The 22,963-nt window shown below is 39.5% G+C and overlaps 1 protein-coding gene across 1 annotated transcript in view; it reads right to left on the bottom strand.

Annotated features, from left to right (window-relative positions):
• The window catches only part of SLC39A10 (solute carrier family 39 member 10), a 145,143-nt gene that overhangs the window by 96,677 nt on the left and 25,503 nt on the right, over window positions 1-22,963 (bottom strand). Inside the window, exon 2 of the mRNA XM_042994957.1 lies at window positions 17,749-17,851. The gene's annotated coding sequence lies outside the window, so the exon portion shown is untranslated. The remainder of the gene's footprint in view (window positions 1-17,748; window positions 17,852-22,963) is intronic.

The raw sequence follows: 22,963 nt of genomic DNA, 5'->3' as shown, positions 1-22,963 counted from the left end.
TTGATAACTTACAAGTAGAAGGTTCACTCTTCCCTCCTCCAGGGTGGGCAATGGCCACACTTTGTGTTTTTGTTTTAATTTTTAATTTAATTTTTTTTATCCTTTTAGGTAAACTCTACTCCCAATGTGGGCTTGAACTCACGACCCTGAGATCAAGCATCCCATGCTCTATCAACTGAGCCAGCCAGGTGCCCCCACACTTTGTATCTTTAATAAATGAAAACAAGTTGGGGCACTTGGGTGGCTCAGTCGGTTAAGGGTCTGACTCTTGATTTTGGCTCAGCTTACACAGAGCCTGCTTGGGATTCTCTCTCTCTCCCTTTATCTCTGCCCCTCCCTTGCTCATACTTTATCTCTCCCTCTCTCAAAATAAATAAAATAAAATAAACAATTAAAAAAAGTAAGTGGACTGGATATAACTGAAGGGGTCACCAGATTTGGACTGGTGAATGATCTTCCTCCTTTATTTTCTTCCTGACTATAAACTTTCAGGAAATGACAAAGCTATTATTTTAGATTTTGAGTCCTTGGTCTAATTTTTCCCAATCTTCTATATACTTAAGAGGGTGTGTGTGTGTGTGTGTGTGTGTGTGTGTGTGTTGAGTTTTACACTATTTATTTATTTATTTATTTATTTATTTATTGGGGGTGTGGGGAGAGAGAGAGAGAGAGAGAGAGAGAGAGAGAGAGAGTCCCAAACAGGTTCCATGCTGTCAGTGCAGAGCCCGACTCAGGGCTCCATCCCACTAACAATCTCATGAACCATAAGATCGTGACCTGAGTAGAAATCAAGAGTCAGAAGCTTATCTGACTGAGCCACCCAGGCACCCCATTGAGTTTTACATTTTTAATTAATGACTAAAACATCATTACTTTGATGGAATTCTTTAGCAATGTTACAAGTACCCTTACAATGTTTTCAGGCTCTTCCATTATTAAAGGATGAAACAGTAAGTTGCTGAGAAACAAAATCATATAAATGAAAGTATATGATACAGTATATTCATTTTGGCCCATTTAAAATTTAAAATAAATCATTTTATAAAGCCAGACAGGTTTCTCTTTTCAGGGCCAAGTTTTTGTTTGAGAGGCAAATCTTACAATTGATGAATGGGTTGCCTTAAACTTTGGTTATAGAAAGCCAAAATAAAGTTTACTCAGGATGTTGTATGTGTAGAGTACCAGTTATTTGCTTCACAGTAAATATTTGGTTTAGTATGGCCTCTTTTGTTTAGAAATGTATACTAGCCTCAAAAGGATATTTACTTCTAGTACAAATAATCTACTTAAAATAAATTACAAAATACTGGGCAAGGTTGGAGTGGCAGGGGTTGGGGAGAATCTATGTTCTTATGGAAACTTTTAAGATCACTTACATACTTCTAAATGAAACCTTGAGAGCACCTGACTGGCTCAGTCATTGGACCTTGGGGTCGTGAGTTTGAGCTTCACAATGGGTGCAGACGTTACTTAAATGAATAAATAAATAAGAACTTAAAAAACAAACAAACAAAAACCTTAAACAGAAGTGTTAATATACAACATACACTCAGGATGAAAAAAAAAAACCCACAAATTATTGACAAAACAGTAGACTCAAAATCAATCCTGTCAGGAAACATGTGCCCTTGTGTAAGTTTGGCAGAACAGCACTGAATACAGTGGACCTTTTTATTAAATGGGTCTTAAGTTCTATTTTTTTTTTTTTTATCTTACATATTTTAGAGAGAGAGAGAGACAGCATGCTCAAGCATGGGCAGAGGAAAGCACCCAGCATATTTTCTTACGCATGGTGAATTGGTCATTGGATTTATTATGATCACAGATAATTGTTCTATAAAAACACAATTAATTTTGGGATACTCTGGAACCCCCCAAAATTGTCAAAGTCATCAAAGTTTGTCTGGTTATACAGTTACAAAAAATCCACTCATTAATCTATCTTACCAGGCCAAATTCTCTTCCAATGCTGGATCCCTTCATACTTTTGAACTACTACAATTTATTCTGGCTAGTTGGCACATCTCTGAATTAGTGAAAAAAATTTTTTTATTATTATTCTTTTTTGTATATGAAATTTATTGTCAAATTAGTTTCCATACAACACCCAGTGCTCATCCCAAAAGATGCCCTCTTCAATGCCCATCACCTACACTCCCCTCCTTCCCACCCCCCACCAACCCTCAGTTTGTTCTCAGTTTTTAAGAGTCTGTTATGCTTTGGCTCTCTCTCCCACTCTAACCTCTTTTGAATTAGTGAAAATTTTACCAGTAAAATGATTTTTCCTAATCATGCTGGCCTTTACCTTTTCTCCTTATTCCTACCTTCTGCTACTGCCAAGTCCTCTATCTGGAGAATTGGATAAGGTGATATGGGGATGATTCAAAGCATTTGGAAATGATAACAGAAGGAATGTGACTCCCTGTCTATAGGTAGCTTCTAAATTGGTGTGGTTGATGCTTCTGTAAAGATACAAAATTCTACACTGAGTCTGTACCATGAAAGTGAACTCCATCAAACACTATCTTCAAAGAAATCAAAGAACTCACAATCCATATAGCAATCAATTTCCAATTCCAAATATGGCTTTAAAAAATTCAGCTAATTTCTAAACGTGTTTTCTTGTAGTAGCCTTCCAAGTATTTCACGTTATTAAACATTTAAAAATACATGGCATATCTACATTTATTACATAAACACCTAAATGATGTATGTTCTAATTTTGCTTATGCGAACAGTTTAAAAAGTTGCCCTCATTAAATAAAGTAAGTCTCCAGGGATGCTTGGGTGGCTCAGTCAGATGAGTGATCTTGCAGTTCATGACTTCAAGCCCCACACTGGGCTCTCTGCTGTCGGTGCTGGGCCTGCTTTGGATCCTCTGTCTTTCTCTCTCTCTCTCGGCCCCTCCCCCACTCGTTCTCTTTCTTTTAAGATAAATAAATAAACTTAAAAAAAATAAAAAGGAGGTGGCTTTTGGAATTAAGCAGGTAGTTGCTCAGTACCTGACATACAGCAATACTCAATAAACTGTGGGTACATTCATTTCTTGTTTTGTTCACTCAATATCCTTGGCACCTAAAATAATGTCCCACGTGTATTGTTAAAAAATAATTATCAAATGAATGCATGCCTTTCAAAGGGGCATCGATGGTGGCAATTACCTTTTAGAATAAGGATCTTACGGCAGCAACTCGCACAAGATCTGCGGTGCATTTTTGCTGGCAGGGGTAAGGAATTGGATCCTTAAGTACAGAATGCTTGCTAAATGGAGGATTTCCGTTTAGCCCTCGATGCTTTAAAGATTCACAGAGAGATTTCACAACCTCCAGACAACTTGAACTACCATATTTAACTCTAATCTATTATTTAACCTTCATCTCAGGAAGTTTTGGCCCATATCTCATGCACATCAATTTACAATTTAATCCCTTCTTCTCTTGCTCCAAACTTGAGGAAATAGTTATCTCTATGGTGCTTTCATCTACTGTGAACGGAGTAACCATTTGTTCTTTTTTTCTCCAGGCTAACTCAAATATAGTTTCATGCCTCAGCTATTATTTCTAACCCTTTAATTATCTTTGTTGCTCTTTGAATGTTCTCCAGGATTTTAATGTCTAAAGACCTGGAGCCCAAGCTTGGACATAATATGCTGAGACTGGCTGGTGGAGGCTAACACAGAATTATCATCATAAGATCACCTCATGCTTCCTATTCCAGTTTGTATAGGCTTGTATCAGCTTTTGTTGTTGTTTTCATTATTACACGCTCCATTTGCAAATTCATCTTTTCCCACAACTTGAGGCAGTCATCTTTCATATTGAGAATCCGTAGACCTAACGGGTCATTGTTTCAACTTCTGTCCTCAAGTAATTACTCTGTATGAATCAATACTATCTCTTCTCTTTATTCCTAAGCACATCATAGTTTTAGCCCAGAGCTGGACATACACGAACAGTCCAAATACAGCATTCATATCAGAAATCCAAAACCACACTCATTCCCTTTACTATCATCTCTCCGTCCCGAAATGTGTTCCTCCTCCTAAGTTCTCCATCTGGGTCTCGGAACCACTACATGCCCTACTTTAAGGAACTAATCATTTTTTTAGTCTATCTTGTCTCTCGCTACCTATAGTTAATTTCTTCTGAGTCCTGCAATTCAACACTTACATGTCCTACCAGGTTTGCCTCTTGAATATGGCCCTTCTCCTCTAGTTCACTATCTGGGTTCAGATATGCTGCATCCCTAGATTGGACGACTACAGGAGCTTTGGGTTTCTCTTTTTTCAAGCCATCATTACCTCACTTTGTTGAAACACATATGCCACTTTGTGCCCTTAAAAAACCAAAAAGTCACATTATCTCCATTGCTTAATATGCATTCAAGACCCTGACATTACTTGCCCTTTCAATTACCTCTCTTGCCACTTCTCTTACTCCCCCATACTTCCTAAATCAAATCCTACACCAGAGATGGCAAATGTATCCATTTTGATTAATAGGAAGTGGCTGCCTGAAACAATGTTTTGAGAAGTATCATGTCAGGGGTGCTTGGGTGGCTCAGTCAGTTGAGCATTTGACCTCAGCTCGGGTCATGATCTCTTGGTCAGTGGGTTTGAGCCCCATGTTGGGCTTTTGTACTGACACCTCACAGCCTGGAGCCTCCTTTGGAGTTTGTGTCTCCCTTGCTCTCTGCCCCTCCCCTACTCACGCTCTGTCTCTCTCTCTCTCTCAAAAATAAATAAACAATAAAAAAAAATTTTTTTTAAAAGTATCACGTCAGATTGGCCATGTCTACCATGAAAGGGTGGTGATTAAGGCAGCAGTCATGTAATATCCATGTGGCTACAGAGATTAACTATTTAAATTTTCCTAACCCTTCACCTGCTTATCCCTAGAACTGGTCTCCCAGACTTGAGTCTTGCTTCCCTTTCTCAAGGTTCTCATAGTTATATTTTTAAAAAAATAAATGGGGTGCCTGAGTGGCTCAGTCAGTTGAGCCTCTGACCTCAGCTCAGGTCATGATCTCACAGCTCATGAGTTCAAGCCCCACATTGGGCTCTGTGCTGATGGCTCAGAGCCTGGAGCCTGCTTTGGATTCTGTGCCTCCCTCTCTCTCTACCCCTAAACTGCTCACAGTCTGTCTCTGTCTCTCTCAAAAATAAACATTAAAAAATTTAATAAATGACATTTTGACAGCAAATGGGCATACAAAAACAATCAAATGAATACCTTATATCATATGCCAAGTGTACATGAAAAATCAAAGACTTGACTATAAAAAAGCAGAGCTACAACTGTTCTAGAATGAAACCTAGAAGAATTTATTTATAGTCTTGGAATGGTTTAGGCCACTCAAACTAAGACTTAAAATCCTGAAATCATAGAAAAGATTAATAAGGTTAACTCTGTCAAAATCAAAATCAACTATAAGATAAAAACAAACAAGTAAAACAAACAACTAACAAACAAAAACTTCACAACACTATAAACAAATACAAAAGACTGGGAGAATTAATAGTAACTCACATCAAAAAAAGTATAAAATCTTTAATACATAAACAGCTTTTAGAAATCAATAATAAAGTTACCAACAACCCAATATAAAAATGGGCAAAGAGTGTGAATACAAGAAGTTTAGGAGCACCTGGCTGCCTCAGTCAGTAGAACATGTGACTGTTGATCTCAGGTTTGTGTGAGTCCCATGGTGGGTGTAGAGATTACTTTAAAGTAAAATCTTGGGGTGCCTGGGTGGCTCAGTCTGTTAAGTGTCCAACTTCAGCTCGGGTCATGATCTCACAGTCTGAGTTCGAGCCTCACATCGGGCTCTAAGCTATAAGCACAGAGCCTGCTTTGGATTCTGTGTCTCCCTCTCTTCCCCTCACCCAGTCACACACACTCTCTGTCAAAAGTAAACATTAAAGAAAAAATAAATAAAGTAAAATCTTTAGGGGCACCGGGTGGCTCAGTTTGTTAAGTTCTGACTTCAGTTCAGGTCATGATCTCATGGTTCTCGAGTTTGAGTCCCGCATCACGCTATCTGTTGTCAGCACAGAGCCTGCTTCAGATCCTCTGTCCTCCTTTCTCTCTGCCCCTTCTCTGCTTGTGTTCTCTCTCTCTCTCTCTCTCAAAAATAAACATTTAAAAAAATCTTTAAAAATAATAGGAAGTTTAGAGATAAAAAATGTATAAATAACTTAAACATATCAAAAGATGTTCAACTTCACTCATAAGAGAGACCCAAACTAAAATTATTAAGATATCTTTATGGGTACCTAGATCTAAACAAATATCCAAAAAGTTGATAACACACTATTGAGGATGTAATAGAGAAAGGGGCTCTTGTATATTTCTAGTGAGAATGTAAAATAAAATACTAAAACAAAAAATAAAACACTTATGGAAGGCAATCTCACAATATCTCTCAAAATTACAAATGCATATGCTCATGACTCAGCTGTTTCTCTTCTGGCAAATGATCTTCCAGGATATACTTTCACATGTGAAAAATGTCTAAAGTTCAAGATTATTCATTGTGGCCTTGTTTGCAATAGTAAAATACTGTAAGCAAGCCAACTATCGGGGACATACCACTCAAAAGAGCTACGTAATAGAATACTGTTCAGCTTTAAAACAAGTTTTCCCAGGGGTGCCTGGGTGGCTCGGTCGGTTAAGCGTCCAACTTCAGCTCAGGTCATGATCTCACGGTCTGTGAGTTTGAGTCCCATTGGGCTCTGTGCTGACAGCTCAGAGCCTGGAGCCTGCTTCAGATTCTGTGTCTCCTCTCTCTGTCTCTCTCCCACTCACGCTCTGTCTCTCTAAAAAAACAAGTTTTCCCTTACGAAAGAGTAAGGAAATGAAAATAAATAAATAAATTATAAAGGCTGGGGGGAGCATTGTTCAGAGGTGAAAATTCAGTGTTTACTATGTATTTACTTGAACATACTTAAAGAGACTAAAAGGATACACAAGAAACTGATAGTTGTTGTTACCTCACTGGGGACCTGGGTACATGGAGGATAAGGATAGGAAGATTTTGACTGAAAACAAATTAACTTCTAAAATTATGCAAATGCTCCAGTTTTCTTTGTCTTGAATGTGCTTCACCCTTATTCCCCACCTTCACCTACTTATAGATTTCTTCAGATCTCAATCATTTCCTCAAGAAGACTTTCTTTCCAATCTGGAATCATTTAGATTCTCTCATCTTGGTTGAACTCTTACATTTGTCTTTGTAAATCATTTGTGCATATCGGTCTCCCTCATTGGAGGGTGAAGCTCCTAGAAGGGGGAGGGAACGTGTTTGGCGTGCCTCACCAGAGCCTGGCCTGCTTGGCACACCAGCTCTATGGGAATGCTTGCTGGATGAAGAAATGCATGCTCAGGGCACTGTGTGAGACCACTGGTTGGGAAACTACAGGGAAAATATAAAAGAGGTGAGACAAGGTCTACCTTCAGGTAGTTTATCAACTAGGAGGTTTAGATAAATACACATATAATTATAAGGCTGAATGTTGTCATTGCCTTAGGAGTTACAAATAAAGTCGCATGGGATTTAGAGCAAGGTGAGTGCCAAAATAATTTTTTAAATGTGTTAACTGTGTGAAAAAGGCAGTAGTATTTGAAAAAGCACTTTGAAAGACTGATAAGATTTCCTCAAGAAAGGGAAGAGCATTTAATTCAGAAAAACAAATGCTGGGGCGCTTGGGTGGCTCAGTTAGTTTAGCATCAGGCTCTTGATTTCTGCTCAAGTCATGATCTCACAGTTTGTGGGTTCAAGCCCCACAATGGGCTCTACACTGACGGTGCAGAGCCTGCTTGGGATTCTCTCTCCCTCTCTCTCTCTGCCCTTCACCCAACCTCACTCTTTCTCTCTCTCTCAAAATAAGTAAACTTTAGAAAAAAGGAAGAAAGAAAGAAAGAAAAAAAGAAAGAAAGAAAGAAAGAAAGAAAGAAAGAAAGAAAGAAAGAAGGAAAGAAAGAAAGGAAAAGAGGGAAGATGGAAGGAAGGAAAACAAATGCTTACAGGGACCAGGACCAGACAGTTGATACATGTAAGTAAATGCATTTCCAAGTAGAAACTGATGAAAAACCAGATCTGGAGTTTCTTAAACTTAGCTGAGTATTAGCATTACTTGGGAGCTTAAAAAAGTCTCCATGCTTAGGCCAAAACTCAAGGCCAATTCGATGAGAAACCTGGAATGGGGTTGGGGAAGAGTGTATAGGAGGATGATATAGAGGTGAAACCCAAGGATTTGCAGGGTTTTTTTTTCAAATGTTTTTTAACATTTATTTATTTTTTGAGAGACAGAGAGAGAGAGAGACAGAGTGTGAGCGGGGGAGAGGCAGAGAGAGGGAGACACAGAATCTGAAACAGGTTCCAGGCTCTGAGCTGTCAGCACAGAGCCCGACGTGGGGCTCGAGCTCACAGACCGAGAGATCATGACCTGGGCCCAAGTCGGATGCTTAACCGACTGAGCCACCCAGGCGCCCCCCAAGGATTTGCAGCTTAAAAAAAACTGCCTAGGTGATACAAATGTAGACCAGTGGCATTCACATCACCTGTGACTTGCTAAAAATGCAGATTACTAGGTCCCACCCTGGACTTACAGAATCAGAACTGCATTGTGACAACCTCTCCAGTGATTGCCATATACACCATAAATTTGGCGAAGTCCTGCTCTAGAGAGCTTTGTTCTCTTCTGAAGGAGTGGTCACTCATTGGTTAGTAGCGGAGAGAATACACACACCGTAGTGTCTCGTTTCTCATGTATACCACAGGCAAGGACAAATAACTGATAACAGGTTGAAGCCGTCAGAAGACACAGCCGATATGTTGTGCACCGGAAAACAATGTGATATTATGTGTCAACTACACTTTAATTAAAAAAGCCACAAATGCCTGGGGCCTCCCGGTTTGCTAGAGATGGAATGGTGAAATCAGTGGAGTTTGTCTGAAGCTTAGGCTGTTTTAACCAGAAGTGTTTTTAATGTGGATTTTTGGTATTTATTTTAAAAATGTTTCTTGAGCAGCTAAAGCATCTGCGACAACAATATCACGTGGCCAAGTTCAACACGTAACAATGCTCTCATTTGGGGGTATAGAGGGCCTGGAGCACCACCAGCTCGGCAATCCTCCTTCCCAACTCCTGTAAGCAAAATTTAAAGGGTATATTGGAAATAAAGCTACAAGGCGTTGGAGGGCTTGGGATGATTATTTAAGTAAATTAGGCCAAACTTACTTACTTAAATTTGGCAATGTCAAGTCCCTCGGTATTTTAAAAGTCAGAATTATAACTGCAATACTAACAGAAAAAGCAAGCTGGCTCCCTCATGGTCGGTTGCAGATACCATTGGCATGAAGGAAACAGTTGAAGACTTTCATCCAACAAATAGTTATCGAGCTCCTGCTCGTGTACCAGTGCTATTTTGGGTCCTTTACCTTCATCCCTTCTGTGGTAGCCTAGACCGCCAGCCTCCTGGAAAATGAATGTCATTACTCCTAGAATAAATGATCTCACAGGATCAAAGTGTGGATGAGTCAGAGCAGTCCATGGTTCCAGCCAGAGACTGCTGGCAGTTCAGCAGCAGTGTCCTTGAATACGAAGGACCCTGAGATGGGAGATCAGAGATCAGGGGCAGAACAAAGGAGAAAGGGAAGTTCACAGCAGGTGAAGATACACCCTAGAAGGTCTCTCTACATTGCTAAAGAGTTTGACAACAGTTCTACAATTTTAAATGGCAATCCTAGGGCATAGCTTTCAAAGTATCAGCAACCATTTTCTCGGGCTCCCACAACCTTTATCTGTTATTCCTTTTCAAGTTAAGTTGTTGCACTGAGTAATGCTTTTATCTGTCTCTGCAAAAATATTATGAAAAAAAGCACTTCTCTGGATAAATGTACAAAATTAACTGCAAATAAAAAAATCAGTCTAACGTTTTAAATTGTTGAGCTTTCACTGCACTGACACATGCACAGGTACTTCTGAAACACACTAGGCATTTCTGTAAACCATCCACAAAAGCAACACTCAAAAACTTCACAAAATGGGTTTTTGTAAGGAGTTTTTTGATAGCTTTTGTTAAAAAGAAATTTCTAAGCACTTTCAAAATTTTAGATGCTCAAAGAACATAATCACTGAGGACAGCTGTACTATTCCTTTATAATTCTAGAGAGCACGCATTTATTTTGTTTTGATACGAAGCTCACATTTGTTTTTAAGATGTAAACAAGCCTAGTAACAAAGCAAAAGAGAAACAATGTAATGTATGAGAAAAGACACAGACGTGACAAAAAGGAAAAAAAATCTCCTTTTGAGCTAAAAAGAAAGAGAAAAAAAATAACAATCATCAAAGAGGAAGAAAGACATCTCTCAACAAGAAGGGAAGATTTCCCCAGCAATGAGCTCTGGGGGGCTTTGAGGGTGGGGTGGAGAAACAGAAGGTACCAGGTGACAAAGTATTGTTTATGGTCCCTTCAAACAGAACTTTGATTTATATAACAAATCAATCCACTTACAGGACGTGCTTAACTTCACCTGCTGGGAGGTAAGTTCAGTCCCTTTCTCCTTCTTTGAATGAATGGGGAAGGCTTTTGGCTCACCCTCTGCCTCACCCCAGGAATGTGTGCTATCTACAGTTGTTTTGAAACCCGCAGCACTTAAAGGAGCTGTATCAACAGGTTTCTCCTTCTCCCTAACATTGAGCCAATTGTAAATGCTGAATAAGAATCTCGAACAAATTAAACACTATCATAGGAATTCAAAACCATCTCTAGCTAGAGTGGTTTTTTTAAAAAAATAGAATCACAATTTATCACTTCAGCCTTTTTTGAGCCCAGAACCAAAGGGCTAACAAAGGGCTATTTCCTGACAGCTTAATACAAAGCACCTTTTAAGGAAAGCCTGAAAGTTGGCCTGGGAATGTGGGTTAGGGCAGAGAACTCTTTCCCAGATGGACGCTAATGTGGTTTTCAAGAAATCTCAGGAGACTCCAAAATATCCTTCCAAGCAATGTAATAAATGCCAAGCCTTTTATATACTTATTATCTAATGCATTTCTATGGCCACTGCCCCTCAACACAAATATTTATCTTTTCTCTCTCAGCTTTGGCCCCTATACTTTCCATCCTGTCTTTAAATAAAACTACTTCCAACCCATGAGCGGTGAGGTAAAACACTCATCATAGAAGCTTCACTCATCCTAGCACTAAATACTACAGGAGGAAAAAAAAAATCACAGGCAAATTCTAACCATACTTTAAACTTCTACCTATAATTGCTAAAAAGAGGAAATTGAGAAGTCATTTCCATTTTTTTCTTACATTAACTCTTTTTGGTTAAAGGGTTGATATCCAGAACTTGGCTTGCCATGCTTGCACAGCTATGTGTCACTATTTTAATGTCATTTGCAATTTATTGTACAATAAACACCAAGTGGTTACTCTTATGAGGGTCTATGAGATGAGATTTATCATGAAGACTCTCAAACTTCATTTGGCATAAACTTAATTGAAAATGGTTATAGGGATGCCTGGGTGGCTCAGTCAGTTAAGCGTTCAACTCCTGATTTCAGCTCGGGTCATGGTCTCACGGTTAATGGGTTCAAGCCCCGCTTCAGGCTCTGTGCTGAGTGGAGCCTGGTTAGGATTCTCTATCCGCCTCTCTCTCTCTCTCTCTCTCATAAATAAATAAATAAAATTTTCTTTTTTAAAAAGAAAATGATTATAATCTGATTTCAAATATTAATCGATGATGTTATGAAGAATGTGTATATTTCCCCATGACTAAACAAGAACACAATTGAAAATAAGTCAACATTCCCCAAATGAACAACAAACATACAATAAAAGAAAATTATTCTTTAAGATTTTACTTAAAAATTTTTTTTTTGTATTTTGGGTGCCTGGGTGGCTCAGTCAGTTAAGCATCCAACTTAGGCTCAGGTCATGATCTGGTGGTTTGTGAGTGTGAGTCCCACATCAGGGTCAGTCAGTGCAGAGCGCGCTTCAGACCCTCTGTCTCGCTCAAAAATAAATATTACAATTTTTTATTTTTTTATTTTTAAGTAATCTCTACACCTAACGTGGGGCTCAAACTCACGACTTTGAGATTAAGAGTCACACGCTCCACCAACTGAGCCAGCCAGGCATCCCTAAAAAACTTTTAGTCTTAACGATAGAAATTAAAGTCTCTATAATAAACTGTGGAGCAAATAATTTGCTAATTACCATGGACTGATTACTTTAATTGACCAGTTTCTTAGATGATCTGTATATCAAAATTTTAAAACAGGGATAGGTTAGGAAATTGTCTAGATAATTTATTAATGTAGATTCTAGGGCTTAAAGAAACAAACTTCAGTGTCTCATGACTTTCCACATTTGAGGAAGCAAATTAAGTAACAGCGAAAGTGGAAACATCTAGGGGAAGTGGAATAAGGCATCGAGGATAAGAGTCAGCAATGAAGACTGCTGGCAACAATGCTCAAAACGGTATATTTAAAAATGCATTTCGTTGCTTTCCTCAGCCTCCCTGGGATTTGTTCAAGAGTTCGGATTCTTCATAAAGTTAAAAAAAAAAAAAAAAACTTTTAGGAAAAATACTCAGTCAACTAAACTTCCTAGTGAAGTTGGCCCTGAAGCTTGCACTTAACACTGTGATTTTATCACTTCCTTTTTTTAAAATTTTTTTTAACATGTATTCATTTTTAAGAGACATAGCACGACTGGTGGAGGGCAGAGAGAGAGGGAAACACCGAATCCAAAGCAGGCTCCAGGCTCTGAGCTGTCAGCACAGAGCCTGATGCGGGATTCGAACCCATGAATCGTGAGATCATTACCTAAGCTGAAGTCAGACGCTCAACCAACTGAGTCACCCAGGCGCCCCAGATTTTATCACTTCTTAAAGGGATATGACAAAGCTCTTTAAATATTTCCAGAGGACATGGAGTATTTCCAAGAGTGAAGTAAAGAATCATGTATCATGTAAGCATTACTTATTTAGCTCTTAGAAATTAAGATGATCAGATACCTCTATAAAATGAGAATTATGAGTTAAAGATCATGCCTATACATTTCCTCCCTTCTTCCCTTGTCTCCCTTCCCTCCTTCTATCCTCCCACCTCCCTCCCTCCCTCCCTTTCTGTCTGTCTCTGTCTCTCCCTCTCTCTCTCTCAAATTTGGGCAACAAAGGATTTTTATCTTCCTTTGAATTCTGGTGCCCAAGTAAGCTGAAGAACTAACATGAGGCAAGACTAACTGGATGTGTGGAGACCCTCTCCACAATTCTATTCACCACATTTCCACAGGGAGGGGCCTGGAAGAAATGAAGAATGCACAGTGGGAGGGACGCCTGGATGGCTGTCCGTAGAGCATGCAACTCAGTTTGGGGTTGTAAATTCAAGCCTCATGTTGGGTGGAGAGATTACTTAAAAATAATATCTTAAAAAAAATGCATAGTGAGATCTCAAGGCAGATTTACTTAAACAGCCAAATAATGAAAACAATTATTCATCGCTGGGGAAGAATAAATTGTGTTATAGTCACACAACAGAATACTACACAACAAAACCACTAACAACAGGGGTGCCTGGCTGGCTCAGTTGGGGGAACGTACGGCACTTGATCTTGGGGTCGTGAGTTCGAGCGCCAAGTTGGGTGTAGAAATTACTTAAATAAATAAACTAAAAAAAAAAAAAATGAGACCATATGAAAATTAAGATGGAAAAATGAGCAAACTGCGTTTCTTCTTTTTAAGTTTATTTGTTTTGAGAGAGAGAGAGGGAGAGCACATGCACGAGTCGGGGAGGGGCAGAGAGAGAGGGAGAGAAAGTGAGACTCCCAAGCCGGCTGCTCACTACCAGTGCAGAGCCCGATGCGGGGCTTGAACTCACCAACTGTGAGATCACGACCTGAGCTGAAGTTGGGCGCTTAACTGACTGAGCCACCCAAGTGCTCCAAACTGCTTTTCTTTCAACCTTCCCTCTCTCATTAGGCGTGGAATGTGGAGACAGCAGGGGAATTAAAGAATGAGGAAGACTCTCCAAATAACTTGTAGGGTTTGGGGACTTCAGTTAAGTTTTAGAGTTTCTTGATTAGGGAGACCCTTCCATTTTCCCCTTCTTTGTAGGATGTGCCCTGATTATTTTTGAGGGACACAGTTGCAAGGAGTGATCAGGTGAGCAGAGTTGACTGTCTGGCTTTCAGGTAGAGAATTAAAGTTGGGTCTCAAGTTTACTTTATCGCTTGTTCCACATGGTTCGTTCAACAGCATGGGGAAGGAGGGAGGGCTGAGGCATAAGTGCTGTCCAGGGATGGAAGGTGTGCTGGTGAGAGGACGTGCCTTTTGTTCTCTCTGCGGAAAACCACAAAAAGGATTCCAAAGATTGGGAGCAGAGGGCTGAGATATACCAATATTTATTTCTAGTCACAGTCTCTTGGTGTAATTTATGTGCTCTTCTTTTTTATAGAATCCTGGCAAAACAAATCCCTATCTCCTTAGCTGTTTTTCTTTTCTCCGGGCCTTTTAGAAACACTGTGAATCCATTTTTCCTGTTCTCCTTCCCCTGGACACCTCTCAGCCCTGGCAGATCATTTCTAACAGCAGAGGCTGTGACTGGTAATGAATGTGTGGAAGGATTGGGGCCTGGCTCTTGACCTTCATGTTCTGGCATTCCTATATTGTCTCTTGAATTTTTAACAGCTCAATTGCTGCCTCATTCGCCACCCAAAGTACTGCCAATTAGAATCTGGCTGCATTTATGAAATTATTTTAAATTTAAATTATTTAATTATTTTAAAATAACACTAGATAAAAATTAATGGAGATAATTATAGAAATGCTGAAGCTGAACTCTTCATTTAAATAATATATGTGGGGTGGGGGGAGGCTACTAAAAATTTAGGGCTAATCTCTGTGCTAGGCATTTTATTTATTTATTTATTTATTTATTTATTTATTTATTTATTTATTTCTTCCCATCCCCCCATCCACCTCCTCTGATAGGCGCTTTATATGCATTATGATGTTTACCCCATGAAACCTCTGTAAGCTTGTAAGCTAAAAATTAGTATTCCTGTTTTAAAAGTGAATTCTCGGGGCCCCTGAGTGGCTCAGTCGGCTAAGCATCCAACTTGGGCTCAGGTCATGATCTTGCAGTTTGTGGGTCTGAGCCCCGCATCGGGATTCCCTCTCTCTCTCCCTCTCTCTTTGCCCCTCTCTGTTCATGCCTTCTCTTTCTCTCTTTCTCTCAAAATAAATAAATAAACTTAAAAAAAAAGTAAACTCTCAGACTTAAAGGATCAGAAATACTAAGTGTGCCGGGGTAAAAGCCCAGGTCCATCTAACTCCAAAGTCATTTTATCTCACCACTGCTTAGGCAAGGTGCTTACTCAACATATGCAGAGCTTAAATATTCTTTCATCTTATGAAAAAAACAGATTTGGTAAATTAAATCTGCTAAAATAGACAGTAATCTCCTTGAGGGCAAAGGCTGGTTACCTATCTTTTTGTGTGGCTTAGAACGGTACCTCAATGTGTTAAGTGCATACTTCCAAATAGGTGCACAGGAGAAAAAAATTGTTTTTCTTAAAACAATTACATATACACTACATACTTTTTCAAAGCATGTGTAAGTATCTACATTACATTAATAGATTCACATACCTGAAGAAAAAATAAAATTTACTCATCTAAATAAAATGTGAGGTCAATGAAAAGGATAGTTTAAATGCTAAATATAACATAACCAAACAAGTTAAAAACGTGGGTACTGGGGCCCCTGGGTGGCTCAGTTGGTTGAGCATCTATCTGTCCCTCGATTTCAGCTCAGGTCATGATCTCGTGGTTCGTGACTGTGAGCCTCGTATGGGGCTCTGTTCTAAGAGCACAGAGCCTACTTGGGATTCTCTCTCCCTCTCTCTCTGCCCCTCCCTGCTTGTGCTCTCTTTCTCAAAAATAAATAAATAAACATTAAAAAAAAAACAAACTTGGGTACTGAACTACATTTCCAGATTTTTTTTTTAGTATTTATTTATTTTGAAAGAGAGTTAGAGAGCAAGCATGGGAGAGGCAGAGGGAGGAGGAGAGAGAGAATCCCAAGCAGGCTCTGTGCTGTCAGCGCAGAGCCCAACATGGGGCTCAGTCCCACAAACCCATGAGATCATGGCCTGAGCCAAAACCCAAGAGTCAGATGCTTAACCTACGGAGCCACCCAGGTGCCCCACATTTACAGATCTTTTAAGCTCTAAAGGCACACTGGCTAATATTTCTGTTATTCCAGGATTAGCAAGCAAGTATAAAACCTTTCACGGTATAACTGACCCTAAACGTGGAATCACTGAAAGGAAAGAACATGCAAATACAAGCTCTCCCCCTAATACAAGATGGAACCTACTGGAGCAGACTGAAACCCAGCTGTTAATAGAATTACACTCCCATGATCAGTTCTTTATACCAAAGCATCCGAAAGCTGACTGAATACTTTTTCTTTACAGGACTTCTCTCCCTCCATTTCATTTTAGTTTCTCTATGTGGAAAGAAAGCACACAGCTAGACTTTTAATTCTCAATTCCTTATTTTTTTCTGAAATGGTAGCCTGAAATTAGTGTATTGCCTTTTAAATTAAGTCATAATTTGTTTCTGAAAGAACTGTACCATATCTTTGGTGTGCTGTGTTATTTACTTTTTACGAGTAACTAAGTTTGCCGAATGTTGAGTTCTTCAGAATTTAAAGTCTTGTTTTGTTTTTTGTTTTTTTTTTTCTTTCATAGAATAAAAGGACTTCTTTCAATATGGAGGCTTATTTGGCTTCCAGGTAGAGTTACTCAGGTTTTCCAGTTTGTGGCTGTTGTGTTTCTGTTTCAGAATTCTCTAGGATGAGTTTCCCTGTGAACCTAAACACACCCGTAAGTAATCATTTAGTCTCTACTAACTCTCAACATGTCTGGTTAGGTCCGTTTCTGAGATTATAAGAAAAAAAAAAACAACACAGTTATTTCTTTCTTTCTAGATTTGTCTCCCTTATTTTCTTCGTGTTACTTATTACAGTTAATGGACATTCCTGAAATTTTAATTATATATACCTATGCACTATAAATGTTTTCTTCATTATTCCAAAATGTTTACTGTTTATTTTTGTGGCTCTCCGTGTATTTTTGAGAGCCATTGTCTGCCAAAAGGAATGTCTACATTGGCTCATTTTTTTTTTAGCCAAATACCTCTTTTCAGTCATTTTGGGTTATTTTTGACAGCAATCTCTAATGCATTCCTGCATAAAATCCCTTGCCCACATTATGTCCTTAAAGTAATGTCTTTGCAAGTAAATCTCCCTCCTATACCTGCTTCTCCATTTTTAATGCTTTCCGTAATGTCAGCATTCTTTTGATTTTAATTCACGTTTTTTATTCCTTTGTATGAATTTATACATTTCTTCCTTTTGACTGGTATCCGCTTTATTCTATTTTAAAGTCTTTAGTTTTTACTTTTAGTCCCCATTAAGTTCCCTGGTGATGTCAATTCATGAATACACCAAAGGTTTATGGCATGGCACACTCCCAGAATGTGAAGCTTCCTGGTTGGGGAGGGGGGGTGAGGGGAGCATATCTGTCACTCATGTACTGATCCCAGTACTACTGAAGACACTGTTACCCAAAAATGAAATATTAAAGTAAATGTCTGTCTAGCCAATAGCATACACTTTGCTAAGTAACTATACCATTTTTTTTAAATGGTAAATAAATGAAACTTACCCTTTAAAGAAGATTTCAGTAGATGATTTGGGATCCTTCTCTCCTTATTTCAGCTCAATCCAATTCAGATAAATTCTAGAAGCCTGTCAGGTCCGTCCAGAGGCTGTGGAGACCACAAACGCAAAAATAAAACAAGTCCCTCCTCCTAAATTTACATTCACTTAGATCAGTTGGAGTGCTAGGGTTTTCAAATCCCAAGCTTTATATAAGGTCTTTCCCTTGATGAATGTGTAGTAACTGTTTTCCCCAGCCAGTGAGGATCTTAGGTTTCCCCCTTTTAAAGCTTTAGGTTGTACTTCAACTATTCTTTTTATGTTGCATAACCCTCAGGGGTTTATATCTGACTGCCATACTTAATGTATTTTAATTCTGCCTTGTGATGATCTATATATGCTTCCATGAGCTCATCTTTCCCTTAGGACTTACACAGGTAGCAGAGATTCAATTGGCATTCTTTACTACTTCCTGGCAACTGCAGGTCTGACTTCATGGGTACCTTTATTTTTGCTCTTGCCATCCAAAAGTGTCAGAGAGAGTGTGATTACTCGATTAAATAAATAAAACAAGGTCTTTTGGACAGATCCTATCATAACACCACGACTGTGGTAAACTGGCAACACACACATCCTGTCTTTTCCCCTTCTAATGTGTTCATTCCCATGAGTTATCCCTTTAAAATCTGGAAAGGTTTGTATTTTTTCACAGCTTATGTTCTGCCTCATCCTACCAAAGTATACGCCTCTATCTTATTGTCCCTAGATGGAAAATACAGTTTACATTTGAAGAGAAAGAAAAGTATTCGCCCTTCCATTTCTTTCTTCTCTGGGCATGGGAAGGGTGATGAAAGAGAAAGGTGTGAGTGGGGGAGAAGTAATGGCCAAACAGAAACCAGCGAGGCTAGATCCAACTGTATGTGTCACCTTCGAGGAGGTCATGGTCTGGAGTGATTTTTTTTTTTCTTTTTTTTTTTTCGGAGTAATTCTTTTTTTTTTTCAATTTCTTAAAATGTTTTATTTATTTTTGAGAGAAAGAGAGACAGAGCACAAGTGGGGGAATGAGAGAGAGAGAAAGAGACATAAAATCCGAAGCAGGATCCAAGCTATCAGCACAGAGCCTGTCGCGGGGCTTGAACACAGGAACCGTAAGATCATGGCCTGAGCCAAAGTCAAACGCTCAACCGACTTGAGCCACCAAGCGACCTTGGAGTAATTCTTAATTGAAATCATATCATACATCTACCCCTCTCTTATCACCAACTTCTCAAATATTTCCATTCTCCTTCCCCTAGCTGCAAATCTCATTTAATAATTGCCCTACTCTATAATATCACTATTTCTGTATTGTCTCATTTCTCCATTAGGATTCTGCTTCTTTTTGCACTCTCTGCCTGTAGCGCCTAGACTGGTCCTAGGCTTTTGAAGAATGTTTGCTGGATTGAAATAAATTGCTTGGACTTACTCAGGCTCCCCTTTTCTAGCATGTAGTAAAAATTTATCTCAATTGACACCTTTATCTTTACTGCATGTTATTAAGGTATAGTGGTGACAAAAAAAAAAAAAAAAAAGAAAAAAAACATAAAGAAAAGTAACATGGTGGACTTTTAATTGCAGCATAAAACATTTTAATGCTTTTTTTCTTTCCTGAAAGAGGTCATGATGAACGATTCTTAATGTTTGCTGGTATAAGCCTCAAGATGCAGGCAGAAATGTTTTTGTGATTTTAAATACTTTCTGCCCAGCATGGATAATAATCAAGGGTAATTAATATATGTTAATATATTTTGTGCGACTTTCACAAGTTCACAAAATAAAATGCATCTTAAACTTGAGCTTATCTTCAGCCATATCCGTGCCGTGTACGGGATCAGAAAATATTTGCTCAATCACTGGATTATATGTCTCTGTGTTACCCCACATTTAGATCTGGAAAAGCCACAGATGGACTTGCCTCAATTTTTTTCATCCACAAAACTGGGCTGGGTCAGGGGAGGGAGAGAAAGAGGGGGGGAACCAGTAACTGCTGTGGTCCTCGTATCCTACTCTGTTCTTGCATATGCAAGGTGTGACCTACCAAAGCAGCAGCAGCTGAGGCAAAGAAATGAAAGCACATGTGTGTCCTGTTGGTAGGAGGCTGGAGTGTCAGATCAGTTTCTAAAGAGATATGAGGATTTTTAAAAGACCAAAATAACCCATTTATCGGCGTCTGGTTATAAATAATTACAATTAGATTTTTAACCTCTTGGAGTCAACTTAGGCATCTTTATTTCTTTCCTTTCACCAAGGCCTTGAACACGTGTGTTTAAATGAAGAATTCTGAGTCACAATGTAATTTGCATGTATTGAAATGCCATATATTACCTTAAATGGTTACCATAGTGTTCTACTCAGTGAGTAAATATGTAGCATAGCTATAAAATTGGTCATAATTTTTTTTTTTATCATTTGGGATGAGAAAATTTAATAAACTTTTTTTTTTTTAAACATCTCTTGATACTAGGTTCAAGGGGCAGTTGCCTATGATTTTTTCTGTGAGTTGCAGATATTCCCTAACTGCCAGGGCTCTGAGACACCAATAATAGAAGTCTCTGAACTGAACGAGGTTCAAAAGCTTGCTATTTTAGGACATCATTAAAACTTTGGGGGAAAGAATCCCACCAGAGACTGAATGTTGCTTGCTGCTGAGCCAAATGACCTGTCCTCACTTTGCCTTGCTGAGAGTGGGAAACAGTCTGTATCTAGCTAGGGATGTGGAAACCATGAGGTAGACAGCTCTCTGCCCACAGTGTGGACAGTAAGCACCAAGGAAGCAAAATGAGATAATGGAATACGAAGACTGTAATTTACTAGGTTAGGACACAGGCAGGATTGGAAATCCTCCACTGTCTAGGAAGACCAAATGTAGATTGGGCCATGAGACCAAGGCCAGGGGAGTTTGTGATAGGGGCTCGCACTGTGCACCTTCTCCTGCCTCTCTGTGTTCAAGATAAAGGCATGTTTAATAATGTTTAAGAGTGGGAAGGAAGGGGCATCTGGCCGGCTCAGTCAGAGCCTTGATCGCAGAGTCATGAGTTCAAGCCCCACGTTGTCATTGGATGTGGAGCCTACCTAAAATAAACACATTTTTAAAAAGTACAAGTGGGAAAAAATAACGTTGAAGAGTTGGATAGTCGGGGTCAGATAGATGAGTTCAACTCCTGACGTTGTCATTTATTATGTTAGCTATAGAACTACCTACCATCATCCCCCATGTAGATCTCAGTTTCCTTACATTTGAAATGGAATAATAATTACACGGACTTCGTAGAATGATTGTTGTACAGGTCGGATGACATAATGTGTGTAAACAAAACCCTTAGTACAGTGCCTGGCCTTCTCGGTGAATGTCAGCTAAAAACAAACAATGAAACATCAACTGCCCAGCCTCTCTTATCTGTAAAAAGAGGAGAGTCAAGGAAAGTCCCTGCAGTAAGGGAAATCAAATCAATGGTATCTCCTGATCAAGGGCTGCTGTCCACCCTGTCCACTTGTTATTTTATTTATTCTTTAATGTTTATTTACTTATTTTGAGAGAGTGTGCAGGGGGAGGGGGAGGGGCAGAGAGAGAGGAGAGAGAGAACCTCAACCAGGATCCACAGCTAACATGGGGCTCGATCTCACAAACCATGAGACCACCACCTGAGCCAAAATCAAGAATAGGACGCTTAACGGACTGAGCTACCCAGGCGCCCCCTGTCTCCCTGTTATTTGAGATCACCTTCATATCTCTCATCCTTGCCACTGTCGGAGGTTACTAAAGACATTTCTTCATTCAAGTGTTTATTAAGTGCCAACTCTGTGTCTAGTAGCTATGTGATATGGTGTATTGGCCAACACCTCGAAAAGGTAGTTGAAAAGATAGGTAATGAACAAGTAAACACACAAATACAATGATTATCACTTGTTGGAAGAAAAGCATGGCACTCCACTCTCAATGGGTTGACAGGGAAAGCCCTCTGTGAGGAAGGGAGACAAAAGATAAGAAACAGCAGAATGGTTTCAGTCCACACCTTATGGCCTTTCTCTGCAGCAACTTGTGACAATTGCCAGCCTTATTTGTCTTTTAACTCCCCTGTCGTTCTAGCTGTCACAACCCAGAGGGGATTTCAAAAGACATTCAGGACAGACTACTTCCTGCCAGGTGATCCTAGGGTCATGGTCACAGATGTAGTGGCCGGGCGGCCACATAAATACTTGTGCAGGTTGTACCTATATAAAAACGCTGGGCAAGCGGAGTGTCCTGGCACAGGGCTGCATTTACCTACCTCCAAGGAAGGGGTGCCTTTTCTACTCAACATAACCAGAAGTAGCTAGTGGCCCTATGCAGCCTCAGAATAAAAGCACACTTAGAAGTCAGTGAAAGGTTATTTCAAAAGCAGACTGGCACTAGGGACTCAAGGTGCCATCCAGGAATAACCCAGCTTAATCCCTAAGTATAGGTGACACAGAGGACTCATACGGCTGTAGAGCTGCACCGTGATTTATTACCACTTTTCAGGGGAAGCAGTAGGGCTTTCCAGCTGAGTGAAGCTTTGGGGGCCCTAGAGACGGGGGAACAGCAGCTCAGGCCCCCACTGCCTAAGTCCTCACACAAGCCACTTCTTCCAGTAACTGCTCCCACGGGGCAGTGCTGGTCCCCAAAGTCATGACTAATGGCCACCTTCTCAGGCTCTCAAAACTAAGCAGTTCTTGTTGGATTCAGAATGATTCTCCTTCCTACCAGAGCAGAATCATTCTTCCTGATTTTCTGAAAATAAGCCACAAAGAATCCCTTTGTGGGAGTAATGTAAGAAAAAAATAGTCAAAGGGAAAATGTAGGAAACCATGAGCTAAAGACAAGAATATGTCAAGTTAATGTTTGCATACTCAAAGCTGTACCTAATTAAAATATTTCAGAGGGTAGAGGGAAGTTTTTATAGCGAATTGTGTTAAATTGGTTTCAATAGGTTTAACCCCCCCAAAATCCACATATAATATTCTTTTGGCTAGCTTTCTTACATATTAAAACTTAAAATTATGCAGAGAAATTCTCAGGCTAAGACATGTTTTGGCCTAATTAGCAACACTTGAGACTAGCAAGCAGAACTCTGATTTTAAAGATAGCACTTATACTTGAGGCAAGAACTAACAAAACTGGCCAGACTTGATTTCTATCAAGGTTTCCTTGGAGGCAGTTAAAG

Source organism: Panthera tigris, chromosome C1 (genome assembly GCF_018350195.1).
Source record: "Panthera tigris isolate Pti1 chromosome C1, P.tigris_Pti1_mat1.1, whole genome shotgun sequence".
NCBI lineage: Eukaryota > Metazoa > Chordata > Mammalia > Carnivora > Felidae > Panthera > Panthera tigris.
This window is presented reverse-complemented; position numbering and strand designations above follow the sequence as displayed.